Consider the following 19,867-nt stretch of genomic DNA (forward strand, 5'->3'; position numbering starts at 1 on the left):
CGACGAATGTCGAACATCAATGATAGACGCGATAATTTGAAATTGTATTTTTAATAACTATTTTACATTAAAGAATACCGATAAATCGGAATCTCGGAACATTTGTTTCGATTTATCATTCCGTTTGGTTTTGATTCCGATAAATCGGAATCATTGTTCCGCTAAATTCTGTCTGAGTACAATATGAGATAGAAAATAGAGTGACTCTGGTGGACAGAGCACGTGGATTGTATTCTCTAGCGCCGACTCACTGATTACCACTTTTACAGGAGCATTAAAGCCATCACATCGAGATAAATTTTTCGTTTGTTTCGAAATTGAGAGCGCATGCAGTTAATACATTAAGTCAAGATTATGCAAAATAGCTTCTAATCACATCCACTTAAGAACGAAATTATTATTCCATTTTCGAACCTTCCGTGCCCGTATCCATATCCATATCGCAGGTATCCACTCCAGCACAGTAAGTAAGCGATACCATCAAATGTCCAGACAATAATTGATAGCGACATTTTAATCTATACCAAGAAAGAGAGAGCGCAGCACTTAAAGTACAGCTTTCAAAATATTCCTCCAAGATATGGCCCATGGCATAAATAAATTTTGAATTTTCCACCTGCCTTTTTGCTATCCGCAGATCTATAATGGCGGAAATTCCCCCAAAAACGATTTACCGTTTCAAAGAATTGAACGCAGCGAAAGTTTAATTTTCATTAAAAACTTTTTAAAAATTTTTGTCTATGGAATTTTGATTGCAAGTCCTGGACTGCAGCGATTTAAAATGTTTTTCTTTTTTTTGTCAAAAAACGCACTTTTTCCCAAGTACAATTGACTTGTCTTAATTATATATGTACTGTCAAGCGCATTTTTACACGTATAACCATAAAAAAAAGTTCTTTACACTCATTTTCCACTTTAACTAGCATTCGATACACATTGAAAGCGCAGAGTTATCAATTATCTGGGATTCAATGGGACAGCAATGTCAAATAATGACAACAATGGTTCATATAACCATTACCAAAACATGTTTGACCATTGAAAATCATTGAAATTTGATCAAATTAGAGCCCATTAAATATATAATGGGTCACTCAGGGTATCACAATACATCCCCCCCATTAAACAAACCACTTATCAATGAATCGGTTTTCACATCAACGAAAATGGTCGCCCTCGTTGTATTAACTGTATTGTGTTAAAGATCCGTATCGTGTCTAGCACCTTTATTTGAATAATGCCCAACAGCGATGTTACAATGGATTGAAAAAGCGTGTGGGCAGTTATGTTGTCTAAACATATTGAAGTTATTACCATTCGGATGGACGGTGGCTATGGCAACGCCAACGACGGTACTTGATATGGTTTTTGTGTTCGCCACTTTGGTGGCTTTAATGGTAAACCTTTGAATTCTTATTCAATGGTAAAATATTGGCTCATCATATAGAAAACATATTTTTCTTTATTATAATAAAGTCAATAATTATTGATCGTATCCCTACGGCTTTGTGGTTGCGCCATACATTCACAGTTTTAATTACATTCTCTGGTGGAACATTTTCCATCGAAAGTGCTCTCGACTAAATGAGCAATGACTGCGATATTTTGCAGCGATTTTTTATTTCGTCTCGCGAATGTATGCCAACGAAAGCCATAAAAAAGTTTCATTAGCCTATTTCATTAAAGTGAGATATTACCTTCTGGCGTTCTTTCTCTCTCTCTCTCTCTCTCTCTCTCTCTCTTTCTCTCTCCGCACACAGCTTTTCAGTTCAACACTCTTTTCATCTGAAATGAAAAACGGAGGTACGAGTTTAATTAGTTTTTGTCACAACAGCGAGAAGGGAAAGATCGCTTGGTTTTTTGAACAGCAATTTACATCAAAAACGAGTTTTCGATTTTATTCCAAAATGGATACAAAAAAAAAACGATATTTCAATCCACATCGACAGTCAATCCAGTGTGGGAAAATGTTAGATAAACAAATGAAACCGAGACAGTTAAGGGGTGGAGTGGGGGGGGGGCCCGGCCGACAGCGAAAGCATTGAAAAGTTTGCAATCAAAATAAAAATGGAATTTCCCGGAAAAAACCGAATACGAACTAAGAATTGTTTTCAATCATTTTTTTCTCTCCGCATCCATGTTTTGCCATTTGAATGTTGCTAATGGAAATGGTTTGAAAATATGGTCGAGTTGCTGTTGGTTACGGTGTTTTTTTGTTTGTTAAAGTACAATTGTAACTAATGAATAGCGTGAGAATGCGTCTAACTCTATTCGTTCACCCCATTCAGTGATGTGTATAGTGTAAATGCTCTTTTTTCTCTCCACACATACTCCCTTTTTTCCTTCTCTTGCTTTGTTGTAATATTTTGTTCCATCGTGTGTGTGTACACAACGAAGATATGATACTATCTGTTCATCGGAACATACATAACATTTACTATACTAATTCAATTGTCATGCCATACAGCGAAAGGAAAAAGTGTACGTACTGAACCAAAACCGCACATGTGTGAAATACAATTACACGCTGAAAGTTCACATCGCATTTGATGAGAATAAACAAAAGTATGGAGTGTGGATTGTGTGAATACCAGACAAAAAGAGCATATGCTCCATTCAAAAGTTGATTTCATTAACCATTTCTCTTTTTACTGTGGTTTTGAAGCATCCCATATTGATTGCATCCGTTGAGTGGAAAAAAATAAAATGCGCGTTCCCGCATCCCAAAGCCATAAAAAAGAAGAAAATAAATTAGCTCACGAGTAACACAATTCGAGACAAATGAAATCGCGTAGCGGAATCGAATTGGAAAAGCAGCTTTCCGTTTGTTGCATTTTGTTCCACCAGAAATTTTTCGCTTTGATGTATATAAGAGGAAATAATTGAAAAATTCCAAATGTTGGCAAGAATCGTATGCCATAGAGCATGTGAAGCGCCACAAAATCACTTTTTCAGCCCTGAAAATTCATTTCAAATTCATTGAAAGGGAAAATCTTCCACAAATTCATTAAATGAAGAAGACGACAAAAACGTTTACGTAGCCATTTCATCGATGGTATATTCGCAATCAATTGTTGTGACTATTCAAATATCACATAACAATGACGCGATGTCATTGTATTTCGACAGTGAATCAGCGAATAGTGTTTGCATAAATTCGGAATCAGCGTTAAATAATTCCTGTCACTTTCCGTCACATTAATTATCAATTGATGTGAACATAAAATCAGAGAAATGGCTTGAGTTTGCTGAGTACACATGTTGTTATGTTGCTGTTTTGTTTGTTGATTGCCAGTTCAATGAGAGGAGAGAAAGAGAGAAAAGTCAATGTTCAAATGAAAATGCCATACGTAAATCGATTTCTTCGTTGAACGAAAGCAAAGTACTATGAAAGAGCCAGTCTATACAAAGCAGCTGAGATTGATATATTTTTATCACGGTAAATTTTCCGTCCAATATTTGACAACATTAAGTAAACATACATTGGATCAACGCAAATACAACTGGAAGTCTACTATCCCATAGTGTAGAATCGATGGTAGTAATTCTTATTAAATGCTGATTTTCTGGCAAAAAAGATGAAATAAAAAGAACCCCTACGAAAAATGATTGATGAAGTGTGCTGCGAAATGACCGATGATAAATTAGCAAGTGGAAATGACAACAAACAGCAGCGCGTACGAATCTGTGATAACATAATATACTCAATTTGCGATCCAACGAAATGAATACATACACTCATAGTATGAGTCATATGCGCTTGTTCACATACACACATACGAAGAATGTGTTTTTTCTCTCTCCCTCTCTCTCTCTCTCTCTCTCTCTCTCTCTCTCTCTGTGTGTGTGTGTGTGTGTATGTGTGAGGACGTTTACATTATGCGTCTTGAACAATGTTCAGCCGGTCACATCCATCAAAGCAAATGAAACAGAACGTCGTTGCTATACGAAAACATTAAGTGCAAAGTAAATGGACAAACTTTCTTTTGGCAAAAACCTAATTTTGAAACCAAGAAGAGAGGCCCTTCTCATTTATGTTGGCATTCTTACACCCAGTCTTATTCCGCAATTCACATTGGGCTTGGAACAGCAGCCACATTTCTCCAATACACATTGCATGCCCAAGTTTCGTTGTCATTTGCATTTATTCCAGAAAAAGAGCAATTCTAAATGTATGTTCTGTACCATTCCCCATCCGGTATTCAAATTGAACTAATGCATAAACATAAGTAAAAACTAACAAAGACGTGGAAAGTAAATGAAACTATAATGTTAAGATTATAATCTAGGTTACCCAATTAACATTACATTGAATAAATCGCTTGCGTATTATTTATTTATTTTTTTCATTTAGCTGGAGCCGAATGTAATTTGTCCCCTTGCCGTTCTGCTTAACCGCGCACCCACCCGCAGCATCACTTGAATGGGTAAAAACTTTTCTAATTTAACGAAAGCCAACAAAGAAAAGAACGAGAAGAGAAGAAAAAAACAACACCAACTTTGTGAATTGACAGAGAAAAATCAATCATGTTTCCAATAAATTTTTATAGTTTGATTCGATTTTATTCGGCGTTTGTTGGTGCGCCTCCATTTGATCACCGTTTCCGGCCCAGGCAATGTAAATCAATGCGAGTGGATGAGTTGCCACATTTATACCGTTTCGTCGAAGCAATTGTATCAAAATGGTGCACATTTCCAAGTTTGATTAGAAGACCAACTCAAAAATCAAGTTCAATGACGTTTTTTCCATCGTCGGCTATCGTTTATGCGTATATTAATTTGGAGGTTTCACGTTTTGAAAAAAAAAGTTTTTCAATTTAAAAACTTTACACAAAGTCAAGGGAAAGCGGCGCTTTTTTCTTCGTTAGTTTCTGTTCGTTTACACATTTTACATCGAAATGCTTGCAATGATATGATGAATGTTCCCTTAATTTGTGAACGTTCGCCGAGAAAGCGTATCTTTGCTCATGGGAAAACAGGCTTTGTTATGCGCTAAATCCATCACGCTGAATAAATTCATGCGATAGATTTATGCGATAAATATGATGCGCTCGCTTTGCGATGAACGAGGTATGTTGCTCTTCACTATCGCTTAGCGATGCGTTCACTGCAAAGCATGAACGTTCATGCGTGAACAACTAAGAGCAACAGACTTCGTTCACCGCAAAGTGAGCGTATCACATTTATCGCATGAATTTATTAAGCGTGATGGATTTGGCGCATAACAAAGCCTGTGGGAAAATGAGCTGATTCACCGTCTTTTGAACAAAAAAGAGCACGACAAGACATTTTTCCGTGGACAAAGTTATTGCGACAGTGCAAACGCATTCATCCGTTTTTTGCAACGTTTCAAATATTTACTGTGTCCTGAATGAAAAACGGGGACCGAAAAACAAGGTCACATCTTGTCTTTTTTCGAGCATCAAGATATGAACACACACACACATACATACAGGTAATTGCTAAAAGCAAAGCAAAGCAAAGCAATCTCACCCAGTCAAATACAACGAAAATTTCATCACCCGGTAAACAACAAGAGACTATAAAATGGGTAAACATCTTCAAAATTCAATCATGTGGCAAACAAATGAATATTGTCCATTCGTCATCTCCTGATCATCTCCGTCATGGCATTTCGTGCTGAATCAATTGATATTAATTGATAAATATTAATATTTAAAATAATCTAAGTTCGTTCGAAAACAACTACAACCCCATCAAAGACACTGATGCATCATACTAGTATATCAATTGCAAATGGGTTATCCATGGATACTTCTGTTCTGTAAGCCTCTCTCACCCTCTCTCTTCCACTGTATTACGGGCGCCAGCACAAATATTATGCATGACCCGTTTCCAAGAGGCTTTGGAATCGTTGTTATTCCTTTGTTTTTGCTTTCATTTCGTTCATATTTCCGTTAAGTCAACAGAAAACTAGATTGTTAGTTCTTGAGAATCGCACGTACCACAACATGTATGGAATGTTATTTATGACGAGTTTCATCTCTACGTACAGGAAATTGAATTATGTTGTTTTCCAAGTTTTTTTTCTGCAATTCTTTCTGGCTTTCATCGTTCCAGGAAATACTTCTTCCTCTTCGTCTTGTGCTTCTTCCTTCTATCCTTCTTACTTTCTGATAGATTTATGGCATCTTTTTTCTTCCATTCCGTTTTTGTAACAAACATTTTGCCACATTCTATTCCGTTTTTAATGCTGATGTTAGGTAAAGTATGTTGTGATTGGTATTGGAATGAAAAACAAAGGCAAAAGCAGTGGGCGAATGGATTCTGGTGAGCAAAAAATGATTTCATTTCATTACATGCGCCTGCATTATTATTTGATTTTTTTTTTTTTGAATAATTCATCGTGGGCATAATTCTTGATGAGGGGAAGTGAAAAACAGTAGGCTCGCATCTTTTTGAATATGGAAACATTTTTTTTTTTCGAAACTGTCAAAATGCTTAGATGCTCATTCAGCTTGAACAAATCGAAGTAGACAGCATGCTAAAAGAATTTCAAACTTGATGCTATTTTCAGAAACAACAGAAAGAAAAGAAGCTTTGGGTAAGGCGAGAGACCAAGTTTAATGTATTTTTCAAGTTTGTTGAAATGCCACATCCCCCAGAAGTGTATGAAGGAATGTGCGGTTTTTCTTTAACCATAACTTCGATGAGTTTGTGTGTTTGTGTCTCAGCACGCAAGCTCTTTATGCAATTCGATCTCAACTGCGAACGGATGCTCGGCTGCTGCTTAACGAGCTATCAACACGTATTCGGAAATTGTTACATAATGCTTGTTCCCATATGGATACTAACGGACCGAATTTTCACATGAGTTTTGAATCGAGTTTTTGATTTTTCGCCCGCAGCTCTATTCAACATTCAGAACCATTTCCTGTTTGCTCTTTTATTGCACATTTGACCCACTCCTCGAAATATTTCGAAACTTTTTAGTTAAAATACACTCGAATATCGTTTTTCATTTAATTTATTCGAATATAAGTTTTGTGTTTAAACTTTCTCTGGTAACAAACCAAAATGTTCGCATGAATGTTCAAACCTCATCCAAGTTTTCGAATCGAGCATTTCATTTACATGCATTTGATCTGATACTACTATACAAAGTGACCACAATGGATATTCGTATACTTTTTTCAAAGAATTTCTCTCGTTCCATGTAGGTTTGCATCCAAGTGGAAGAATGTGGCTTTGATATAAGCCATCATGGGTGTTGAATGTCATTCAATGCCACTAAACTGTAGACATCTCTCTCTCTTCGGATATACGGCAAACAACAGAACCAACACTGGACATGAAAATGACATGTTCAATTGTGTTTGTTTCGTTAGTTTCAACTGTGCCGCTACGAGAGTCACTTTTGTCGTTTTTTGTTATTATTTTACATGAAAAATCAATGGTATTAAACGAGGATGGAAGCTATTTTTGATACCGTGAATATGTCGACCGTGTTTTGTCAATAAGCGAATCATTTGATGTGAATACTTTTCGCTTCGAATAATTACGGTTCAACCAAATCAATGTTGGTTCATCAAGCTTGCCTGTGAAAGTAATTGCACTCAACAGATACGTTTTTACTTAGCAAAAAATCGAAGAAAAAACCTCCACTCAGATGTTGCATGTTAATGTAACTATGTGAGAAAGTCAGTGCATATGGAGTGGCGTACAGAAACCGACGACAATGTAGCTGAAAGGAAAGAGAGCGGGAGGGTGGTAGAGTGAAAGGGTGGGAGGTTAAATGGGAATGAAAGAGAAAGAAAATGAGGGTGGTTCAAGCTGTGGTATAACCATGCAGTTTGCTTTTATTGTAGAATATAAAAATGTGTGTCAACTGCAAATAGATGTGAACGTTGATCAAATGCATTTTTGCCTTGCTGCCATCTCATCGACACAGCCATCAGCATGATGTAACACACACTACCACGCTAGCCAAAGTGAATTGCCAGCACATTTTTCTCCTCTCTGTATATTTTTAGCTTCGAAACGTTGCGATTACATAAAGACATTTATGGAAGCCGGCTGCATTAAATATTTTCCCATTGAAACGTGTTCTGTCGTTTTTATGAAGCTTATCGAAGACTAGAGGTTGGTTGCAGATAAATTTATTTATATAAATTTCAAATATCGAATAAATTTATCCGATATTTTTCATGCGTTGTGTTGTTCTGACGCATTCGTATTACATAAACGAGACATCGGCTGTTGTATTGGCAACCAGCTATTCATCGCAGGAATGAGATTTTTGTTTTGTTCATTTACCGATATTTGTGAACAAGTCTGCCACTGTGTCACTACATAGCATATAAGTCCATAAGAAATGTGAAGAAACGAAAATGTTCGCCATTTAGTTTTACATTGCCAATACATTAGTAATGGAGATTTTTGTTTTGTTTATTTTTTGTTGTTTGTAAACAAATCTGCATATCTTTTTGCATTGTCTCTACACACTTCTTATGGACATATACTATGTACATTGGCAATGCAAAAAGATAGGCAGATTTGCTTACAAACAACAAAAAATAAACAAAACAAAAATCTCGATCTATAACTAATGTATTGGCAATGTAACTAAATGGCGAACATTTTCGTTTCTGCACATTTCTTAAGGACTATATATACTATGTAGTGACACAGTGGCAGATTGTTGACAAATAACGGTAAATGAACAAAACGAAAATCTCATTCCAGCAATAAATAGCGGGCAAATGCGTTAGAACAACACGACGCATGAAAAATATCGGATAAATTTATTTGATATTTGATATTTGAAATTTATATAAATAAATTTATGTGCAACTAACCTCTGTCGAAGACATTATGACAATACGGATGAAGCTAAGAGATCATAACGATGATGTGTAAAAAATGTTGAACATTGCTATATGAAGAGGATTTGCTTTCGAACAATAAACGAGGATGAAACAGAAAATGAAGCGATAATGTCTAAGCCGTCAGATCGATCTTCCTCCCTCTATCCCTTTTTTCCTGCCACTGCCTCTGTCTCTGTCTTTTTTTTTAAATTGAGGCCGAAGCAATTGAAAGCACTGTGAAAAACATTAACAAGTCAGCAGTTTACTTTAGCTGCAAGACTTTTGCTCTTCCCCATCTCAACCGCTGAGCATTTTATGGGCGAATAACAAAATTCCACTCTGATTACACCATATGTCATTGTCAAATGCGTAGCATTTCATTTGGGCCTCAATCACTGTCACAACCAATTACTTGATTTGTGCTCTCGATTTCTGGCGTCGCCGACCGGGTTGAATAACGCTACCCGGTTAGTTTGTATGTTATTGTGTTAATTATGACAACGATAAATTCCCCACTGAATTGCTTTTGAAGAAACTTTGTTCGGCCAATGCCCAAAAGGTGACATTTTGGTCTATTAAATGGAAACTCATTCGTGCAACTCATAAATTCTACGATGAAAACCTAAAAAGAAACAAATTGTAGACAATATATTCTACCAGTTTCGAACTAATCCAATGAAGTGAATATACATCAGTTGGTTCATAGCCTACAGAAATGCTCATCAAACTGTACAAAGTAGCAATCCGAACTAACTTTCAAATGAAAAAAAAGCCGGGCAGACAAAGTTCAGCGCAACAATAACAACAGAAAAAGTGAAAAATTGACTTATGAAGGCTTCTTTTATGCCTCATTCCCTTTAAAGTTGAACCACTGTTTACGAATGCAGGAAGTTGCTTAACAAAGTTAATGGTGTTTGTAAATAATAAAATTGTGTCTGAGTTGACAAACTGCTATTTTATATATCGGATCACCCGTTGAAATGAGAATGTTTGGCCATTCCAAACTGGGCTGCATCGTCGACACTCGACAAGCACATACGAAGAATTATGTGAGCGGACGAAGCGAGAATTTATGATGTCAAACTGTGAAAATAAATATTATGTGACCGATGGCCAACAACAGCAACAGCAGAAAAAAAAATTCGAATTAACAAGTGTGAAAAGGTCAAACTTTTATGGTAAAGGTCTTGTAGCACGAGCTAGTTGTATCATGGCGCTGGCGGATTGAGATTTGAACCATGTCTTTATTAAAAGTTGATTTAAATCTTGCCACAATTTACAATTGATGATAAAAACGCCCTTTGCCGACATTCAATCACGGTGTGAGTGATTGGGTGCCTGGCAAAATTAAACTTACGCACATTAAAATCGTCATCTTGATACGAAAAAACGGAAAATAAACTTTCTCGGCACAGTACTTTTTCTGGTGAAGAGGAATGGGTGGATGGTCGAAAAGGCGCGAATTAAAGTAATCAGATTGCGTCTGAGTGGTAATTATCATTATTAGCGTTAAATTACACTGCTCTGAATGAGTTCGGGCATCATTTCGTTTCGTTGACAAAGTTTGTTCACTCTAATGTAATTATGTGCATCGTCGCTTTAGTTTGCTGCTCGCATTCGAAATACTCTCTGAATACATAACGAGAAAAAAAAACTGCTTTCAAACTTGTTATTCTCGGCGGCGTGCTTCAGCTAACATTCGCATACGCAAAATAGAGCGATTTTTCCATCACACGCGTGTACCATGAACGAATTGATTGATGATTTGTGTATTAAACGGATTTCCGTTTTTTCCTCTTCGGTTGATCATTAATTTTCGTCTCGACGCGTTGTCGTGCAGATACCGTGAAAGATAAACATTTCCTTTTATAACGACAAGAAAATAAGTCATTGGATGACAAACAAATTGGGTAAATCTGAGGCAATCATTCTCGAATCTGATAGTTCAACATATTTAACTGTCAACTTGATGCACAAGACAAAATTAACAAATCACGCGTAAAAGTGTTATCGTGTTTCGGCTAGAACGTTAAGGTCTGAAAATCATTTTTTTGTTGTTCCCTATTGCATGTGCTCGCCTCTCCGGAGGATTTTGTCGTTTCAATCAGTGATGTTGAAAGCCATAAAAAAATCTCTTTTCATGGTATTACAAGCGCTTCATTGGAATCAGTCAACGGAACCGCACGCAGCGAACGAACGAACGAACGAGAGAGAGAGAAAGAAAGCTGTAATCCGTGCGGTCTACATGATTGGTGAGTTACGTTGAATGTGGCCAATGTTGCATTTCACAGGCCGAGATATCGTGAAAATAATGGAAACCAATAAAAACCGATCCACACCATTGGCAAATTGTCCATGAAAGCGTATCGGCTGGGCTCAACAATATTTTTTTCCGTCTTTTCATAAAATTGAATGCTACTAAATCGGATCGGCATAGAATTTAGTGTTTGAAAATGGTACGGCATAGATACCAATGCTGTGGTGTCGTGTTGCCAACTGCTCAACAAAAATAATAGATGGAACGGTTCTTGAGACGCTGTCGGCGAAATTCAAAACCATAATTTTTCCCTAGAAACTCATTGCGGAAAATGGAGACCGATATTTTACGGCCATTATCAAGGGCACGTCGATCGAAACGGTTCTCCAAAAGCCAAACATATAACCAATAATTTAAGTTATCGATTAGCTAACAGCCCAAAAAGGGTTGCTGCACCAAATTCAATTATAATTCCAATAATCGAACTTAATAGGCAGTAATGCGACGAAAAACGAGAACAAAAAATGTACTTCGTCGATATGCCAGAATTGGTTCGATAAAAACTATCAAATGGAATGAGCTTTTTTTTGCATCGTCGTTGCCGTCGTTTGTGACACTTACAATTTACCAGCAAACATTCACCAGAGAGGATAGAGTAAACTTTGCAATCGGCCTGGTGAAGTGCATTTGGTAGAGTGCGCCTGACTGAGCGACACACAAAGCAATAGTGTGCAGATAACAGGCCAATAACGTGACGTCGATGTTTTCCATTCCATTCAAGCATCTGTTTTTGTTGATTCGTTTGATGTTTCTGCTATCTGTATTTACATTTGTGGGCACTGTACCGTTCTCGCCAGCTTCATATTTTCATATCAAACGAACGATTACAATGGGATTGAATTAAGCGGCAAAGTGTTATGGAATGACACACAGATGGTTGGTTTTCTCTCGGAGTGCGATAATGCACATCGAATGTAAGCAATTGACGTTTGAGTGGAGCAGAACAATAAAATCGACTTCGTTTTCAATTTCCAATTGATTTACATCTGCTTTGAACAGTAATGCTTTTGCGATTGCGATTGGTTTTTTATCCTCTCTTGCAACGAGAAATATCATCGTTGACCAAGTACAGAGTACGAGCACCAACATTTCCGTTTGGAACAAGTGTTGCTCGCCAAACCTTCGACCACTTTTGATAGATAGAAAATGAAACAGTCAATAAATTTGTTTATTACTTGCGATTTCCATGCAATTGCATCGAGTTTGAATTTTTTATCCCGTAATACCCACTCTTGTTGCTTGCCACATCGAACTTGTGTTACATCCGTTTCAAAGTTCGTGGTTAACTTGTTATGCTGATAAACAATTCTTGAAACTGATGGAAATCGGAAAACCAATTTGCACTTCAGAAGAAAATGGATTTTTGAAGGAGCAGCAGCAGATGGAAATTCCGAGTTATATCAATTTAGCATTTCACTAATAATTTCGAAATGGAATCTCATTACCTCGATCTCGACGACTGCATCAATTAATGAGCGATAGATTGAAATTATTCGCTAATAATACCCAGTTGCCATAAGCTTATCGAAATCTAAATATTTATGTTATCCATTCCATTCCATTGTTTCATTGTATTGAAAATATCTCATTTTATGGCATTCAACTGCGCATAAACGCTTCCATTAAAATGTTTCAACACGTGCGGAATTCAGGTCGAAAAATCATACAATAAATATGTGTAGATTAAACAACAATGAATGTAAACAATGGTCCACATGCTAATCTTCATTCCGCTTGAAATGGATGTGCGCATTCAATTGCAAGTGATACGGAATACTTTGCAACAGTCTGCCTTCCGTGACTAATCATAGAATGTTAGGTTTTCTCAACGCCGTTCACATGATGCACTTTCTGGTTTTCGTGCATGTCTGCACATTCCACTTTCATTTGCGACCACTTTATGAAATTGTCTGATCTAGTTTTTCCACTTGTTTCGACAAAAATGGTCGGAATGCCGCATACACACATACACAACAGTACGAAAATAATCGCGCAATTGCATACAAAATGTGGGCACGTAAAATAGAGTTGCCTCTGATTTTCCAACAACCGAATAGGCACAATGTTAATGTGGATGCAACCATTTTCGTGGCAAATCAGAGTCATGAATATGTTTTCCTCGCTGTATCATCCATTGTGTTGGGTATCAGATGAATGCAAATTTATGTCATAATAGTAAGTGTGAACATCATACTCCAACAAGACCACAATTTCAAATGCACATTATTACGTACGCGTCTCCGTATCTATCTCTCTCTCTCTCTCTGTTGCCCATATTGCTACATTTTAATGCAGTTACCAGCCGTTGATGTTGAATGAGAAATCCATGCCATTCGCCAAGGATAAAAAAGTGTATTTTTGTAAACACAGTAAAATATGCACGGTGACTGAGAGACATTTCATTGCATGGGCATGGCATCTATATTGCAAAAGGCGGCAAATTGTGTGCAAGTGCTGTTAGTACAATCAACGTCACTTGTAACAGCTACAGAATTATCTAACACGATTTCTTGGTACAATGTTGACTATGCCATTGAGTTACTTTGTTACATTTTAGACAAAGTGATCACACCAACGCATTCAAATAGCCCATAATGGGTTTCTAGTATGGAATTTGTTATTTCCTAATTGAGGGCAATATTGTCAATGTTTAAAAGCCATGCTCCAAATGTAAAGCAACACAACCATTTCGGAATGGTGCCCAATAAGCCATCAACATAAGAGGTAGCCAATTTCACAGGATAAATTTCCACTTTGCTAATAGATGTTTCCACATTTTTACGCTGACTGCGCAAATACATACAAAACCATATTAGTTTATGTGCGGTTTCTGCCTTATAAACTCATACTAAGTGAAAAACGAATGCCAGACATAATTCAACCAGATACATTAGTGTGATGCTCGTATGAAATGTTTTTTCTTTCCAAACTTTTTTTCTGTGGCGAAAGAATTCACGCAAAGTGCAGCTTTAAAATCACGTTTTTTTGCATTTTCAAGTGAAAATCCGCATTTGTTCTTCAAAAGTTTCACTCTTTGCCTCACCACACTGTTTGTCGTGTCAAACGATTGAAGCGCGTTGTTTTTTTGTTGTTGTTTTCATTTCGGGGAAAAAAAACTAATAAAATATTCTATTGAATCCATTTCATTCGGTTTTTTATGTGCCACATTCGTACCGGCCACTTAGTCATTGGATCTGTATGCAACCGCAACCACCAACGGTTGCATTTATTTTTGCCATTTGGGATTCAGTTTGGATGCTAGAAATGGAAATAAATACGAATTTATGGCTGGAAAAGTATATGGCGCGTGTGGCATTCAAAATGAATGATGAGACGCAATCATAAATTTGTTGATGCATTTTAACTCTTGCCTTTGCTGCATTCACAATGATTTATGCGCCGTAATAACGGCGTGGTTTTTATATGAGCATCAACTACATATTTTGTATGTTTTTTTTCCCCTAAATTGGTAAATGGAATTAATTAAAGTGAAGCTGAATTCATTTCTTGCGAAGAGACTAGGAACTGGCCAATACATCAAGGGTGTTTCACGTGGAAATTTTCAAATTTTTTTTTCTTCTCTCGTCAAAAAACGTACAGGTAAAAAAAGGTTGTCTGAAATTCAAATGAGCCACTTTGTTGTACTACAAATATCAAACACGGTTCGATGGCGTTATCATTATTAAATTCGTTTTATTATTCAGCGCACAGCTACCGAACTTAGACATCAAAAATTTGTCCATAGAGAATGGTTGTAAATCGGTGGCGTGTTGCCTGCTCGACCGAAGGAAAAAGAGTTTTCATAAGAAAGAAAAACAGAATCTTCAAGAAACATGTTTCTATTGAATACCCAACGTAAACACATTTCGCTTGCCAGCATCCTTTTTTTTCTTCCATTTTGCATAAATATCTTTTGTGTGATTTTACCCTTTTTTTCTGAAGGCACACATCACTGTCATTAGCCCGGAAGACTGCTTTATTTCACATCACATTGTTGACTGTTTGAATGCTGTTGTTTTTCATCCGGCCAAGTAATTCATCAAGATGAAACCCTTTTTTCGTTTCACTCACACACAATTTCAACTTTTTTTCGATGGGTAAGAATGGGCTAGAAATTATTCTCCATCTAGTTTTCTACGCGATAAGTAAACGTTTACAATGTTACTGAATGGACGAGTGAGAGAAATATTAGGAAAATGTAATGCAAATACCTTCAAGCAAATCGCCATGATGACGACGTAAATGGCAAAACTCGTAATTTACACTTCATAGTATGAAGTCATACGTATGGAACGCAGTTGCTAAGAGCTTCGTTACTTTTGCAAGCAAACCAAGTCGGTTGCCCAAGCAATACTCATTATCATCAATTTGTGAGTACAATGTGCGCTACCAGCGATTAAAAATGGCAAAAAATGCTTCATTTTTCGCTTCCATTCGAGGAGAATGAACGACCAACTTTGCTCCGTCAGACGCATCATTTTAATATCGTCTATATTGCGACACGAAGCACGAAGAAAAATTCATACGAAAACTTGTTTCCGTTACACCATTTCACTAACTACACTTCAGAAAGTCATCACAGAAGAAAAAGGCGCACTTAGGATTTTACAGCAAGAAGCATATTGTCTTTTCTGATGTCTTCAGGGAAAAAATGGATGCATTGTACAATGGCTAAAAATGCATTTTATTTCTATTAGGGGACGAATAAAAGGAGTGTGCTGCATGGCTGCTTATTAATATTCGTATAATGAAACGCGCAGCACTTTTTTCACTTTCCATCTCGCTATCTTTTCGCTCGGAAAAGTTCTCACAACACTACATTGTCGTCTGGGTCTGTACTGGCCACACGGAATGTGATTTCTTCTGACGTGTGATTTTACTATCTTTCGTCGCATCCATTACTATAAGCCATTTCATTACTGTCGTAAAGACGGTGAATATATATGTGTATTTGGGACGATGCATCCGATGCACCCATTTCGGAAGTGAAGTCATTAAACGGATATTTGTAGTCATAATTGTGATCGTAACTTTTCGATTGTTAAACATTCAAAGCTATAAAACTGATGTCCGCAATTGCATCGCACGATTCATCCGTTGTGTTCCGGTGTGAAATTGCCGGTAAAGAAAAATCAATATTTTAAGTAAAATGGCTTTTTGAACTGAAACTGATCTGATGAACTCGGTTTATGTGAGTGTGTTCGACGAACACTGTTCGTGTTTCAAACTCAGTTCTGATCCGAGTGATTCAAGTTGGCAACCGGCAAAATTTGCCCAAAGCCATTGTACAAACATGCTCTTTTTATTCCAAAAATTGCGCTTCATTCCGCTTTTCATCCTTGATGTTCATTTTAAACTTGTAAGTTAATTCAAACGAACTAATTCATGTGGAATCAACAGAAGATTTTCAAACGGGCCATTTGTAAAGCCGAAATTACTTTTGCGAGGAGAAAGTTTGTGCTTTCATCAAGTATTTCTACAAAAACCGTTGATTGTACCAGTAAATATCCGAGAAGAGCAACGTATTTTCAACGGAATGCCAACTTGAGCAATATCTATAAATTTTAATGGAAAAAAAAACAACATCTTTTTGTGCATATTCTTGAGAAAGATAATCCATACCTTTCAAAGATGTTTTGAAACCCTTGTTATTTTTCTTCTTATTGATTCGGGAATATATCCATTATTTTCTCTAAATACATACCAATAATACAAATGCTGTCAGATTTTTCTTCTTGCAGAGAATTTTCAGACATACCAGTATCTGATGTTGAGAAATTGGGAAAATGCACATTTTCCACTTGAATGTTTGAACAATAAACAAACAGTGAATCGACTATTTTTCTTTGCATAAAATCATTGTGAAAGCAACTAAGTAATCTCAAAGAGATGAAAGCCCTTTCAGAAAATTCTTAATAAGAAATTTGTAGAAAAACGTTTATGAAAAACGTGTTCAAGCTTTAACAAGAGTCAAAATAAAAACTACTTATATTTCGTAATCATATATCTATATCTTCATCTTTGACTTGAGTATATCCGTTGAATTTCTATGAAAAATAATTTTATTTTATTTTTATTTAACACCGCCAAGCTCTGGCTGAATATATTTTAATAGAATGCGGCCGGAGAGAGAGTGCAAGACTGTTACATCAATTAGTTAGTATTTACCAGCCAACCAAACGAGATGGATGGTCAGCTACGGCTGACGCTCGTAATCCAGATAATTTGCGTGCGGTGAACGCATATAGAACGCTCCGCTGCCGCCGAGCGATAAATTGTACTTTGAAAGATGGTATCCAAATGTTCAATCAATGAAAAAGAGACAAATCCATATATAACGTTTGGATACCACCTTCCAAAATACAATTGATCGCTCGGAATAATTCCGCATTATTTTTGCGGATTGTGTTCCAGAATACCGGCACAGACATTCCGTTTTTGTGACGTGCGATCCATCCAAATTCATGATAGAATCCATAATTTTTCTGACTTTGTGACGTGGTATCCAAACAAATTCATGGATTCTATCATGAATTTGGATGGATCGCTCGTCACAAAAACGGAATGTCAGCGGAGCGATCTATATGCGTTCACCGCACGCAAATTATCTGGATAACGAGCGTCAGCTGTAGCTGACCATCTATCGCGTTTGTTTGGCTGGTATTTACTTACAATGATTAATAATAACAATAACTATCAGTTCTCGCCTCCTTAAAAAACCTGGCTCTTTTCGTAAAATTTTTGCATTTACACAAGTAGGACATGGAAACAAAAACACAGTCATACAACCAAGATGGAAATGCTTGATATTAGTCCGATAGCAAACGGTCCAAAATAACCTTTGGTAAACGTTTCCAAAGGGACAAACGCTATATGAAGCGTTAACTGTTACGCATTTTAATTTGAGACTTTGGGACTGCAAAAGTCGTCACTCAATTTATACAGTAGATAAATTGACGCGAAGTTTTACGTCGGTTGGGCAGATCCATGTTGATTGCAGAGTGGCTTGAGTTAATCATTAAGCCATGATTTGAAACATAACAAATGAAAGTATATTCAATAAATGTAATAAATGTTTGAAAAATTCGGTTGTTGTCGAGCACACATTTCGTCCGTGCAGATGCATGTTTTGATCGAATCTTATTATTAGAATGATTGTATGATTCAAGCTGGCGCATATATATATGTACCAATCAAAATTATAACAATCAATAAAATGCTTTTTTCGACGGCGGAAAATATCTGCTATGGAAACATCGTAAAATGATAAAACGTTTCGTACGCGGCGCATTTAACTGACAGGGTGAGCTCGTCCAATGAATACATTTTTATGATGATTTGAAAATCGTTTTATTTGCACAAGCCGAGCGAATGAATATGAGGCGCACGCGAGAGAATTCTCTCGTTTGTTTTTAAAATCACGATCACTTCAAATAACGAACGGAAAAGTCTCGTATTTAATCTATTTCATACAGATGTGCGCTAGTGAACAACGCATGATAATTCTTCGAATAATCATACTATCGCTGTATGTCTAGTCATCGAATTGTTATAATTCTATCGTTGCACTCAAATCATATCATTCGCAAACTGAATAGCTTGAATAGCTTCGCCATTTCCGTCGTTTATAAAATAGTTGCCAGTTCTAATGTAACCATGAAAGATAGAACATTTGAAAAATGAGGATTCATAAAGAAATCGCAATCAAAGCTTCAACTTTCTGTCGTAAACCTCAATGCACGAGATGTGCGCTGTGAAATATGAAATGAAATTCAATTTTGCAAATTTGATAGTTCGCCCGTTTCCGTTTATTAGAATTGTCAATTTGATTTGATGTCGACAAATGCAGAAATGATGATGAATGCCGCCCGATTTGATTAAGAGCACGTGTTGAATCACTTCCAAATGAAACGTTATATCGTGATAGGGATGTGATGTGATGTGATGAGAATGAAAAAAGAATCGCTTCAATTTGGTAGATTCACATTTGCCTGATAACTAAATTGGAATTCCACCAACGATATTTCATAAAATCAAAAGCAATTCGAACGGCACATGCACACGATAAATGTTCATTCGATTGAGTTTGGTGGTTTTTTTAGTTGAGACGCAACTGCGATGGCAACGAATAATTTGATTTGTTTGATTGTCAATCTGTGCAAGCGAATCCGGTTCGATTTGATTTGCACTTCATAGCAACCAAAAATTCGTGGAAATTTTTTCATTTTTATTGATGAACGAGTACCGAAATCCAGATAATCGATCTAGAAATATGTAGTTAGCTTGTGCTTACTTCGTCCTATTGACACAGTTGTTTAATTGGATTATTTTTGCCGAAGTTATCACCGCAGTTTTTGTTTATTTCGAGCGAGTTTTGATCAAGTTGGTTCGACGAAAACATTCATTGAACTCGAATGGTGTCGAAAACATGGTTTGCATTTAGCCAAACAGTGTTAATTAACTTGGCAAACGGTGAATGGTAAAAAAGTAAACAGAAACCGCTGAAGCATTAGTACCAGTCATCGGTATTTACGTGATTTTTCTATTTCGGGACGTTATTTTTCATGGCAATTTTGACATATTGACCGAAATTTCACGAAAACAAAGCAGGACAAATAAAAATATTCACACAAATTGAGTCATTTGCGTCAATTCACTAGTTAGTGGTGTTTTCATTAAGCCAATCTATACGGGCGAGAAAAAACAAATGCATGCAAAAGAC

At 36.6% G+C, this 19,867-nt stretch overlaps 1 protein-coding gene across 9 annotated transcripts in view; it reads right to left on the reverse strand.

Annotated features, from left to right (window-relative positions):
• Window positions 1–19,867, reverse strand: part of LOC129564661 (allatostatin-A receptor-like) — an 82,089-nt gene that overhangs the window by 50,837 nt on the left and 11,385 nt on the right. For 7 of the 9 annotated variants that reach the window (XM_055438810.1, XM_055438806.1, XM_055438803.1 and 4 more), the window contains exon 3: window positions 1,698–1,785. The exons of the other annotated variants lie outside the window; for them this stretch is intronic. The gene's annotated coding sequence lies outside the window, so the exon portion shown is untranslated. The remainder of the gene's footprint in view (window positions 1–1,697; window positions 1,786–19,867) is intronic. 9 annotated transcript variants of the gene reach the window in all.

This window comes from Sitodiplosis mosellana, unplaced genomic scaffold (assembly GCF_009176505.1).
Source record: "Sitodiplosis mosellana isolate CC-2019 unplaced genomic scaffold, AAFC_SMos_1.0 Smas_scaffold_1, whole genome shotgun sequence".
Taxonomy (NCBI): domain Eukaryota; kingdom Metazoa; phylum Arthropoda; class Insecta; order Diptera; family Cecidomyiidae; genus Sitodiplosis; species Sitodiplosis mosellana.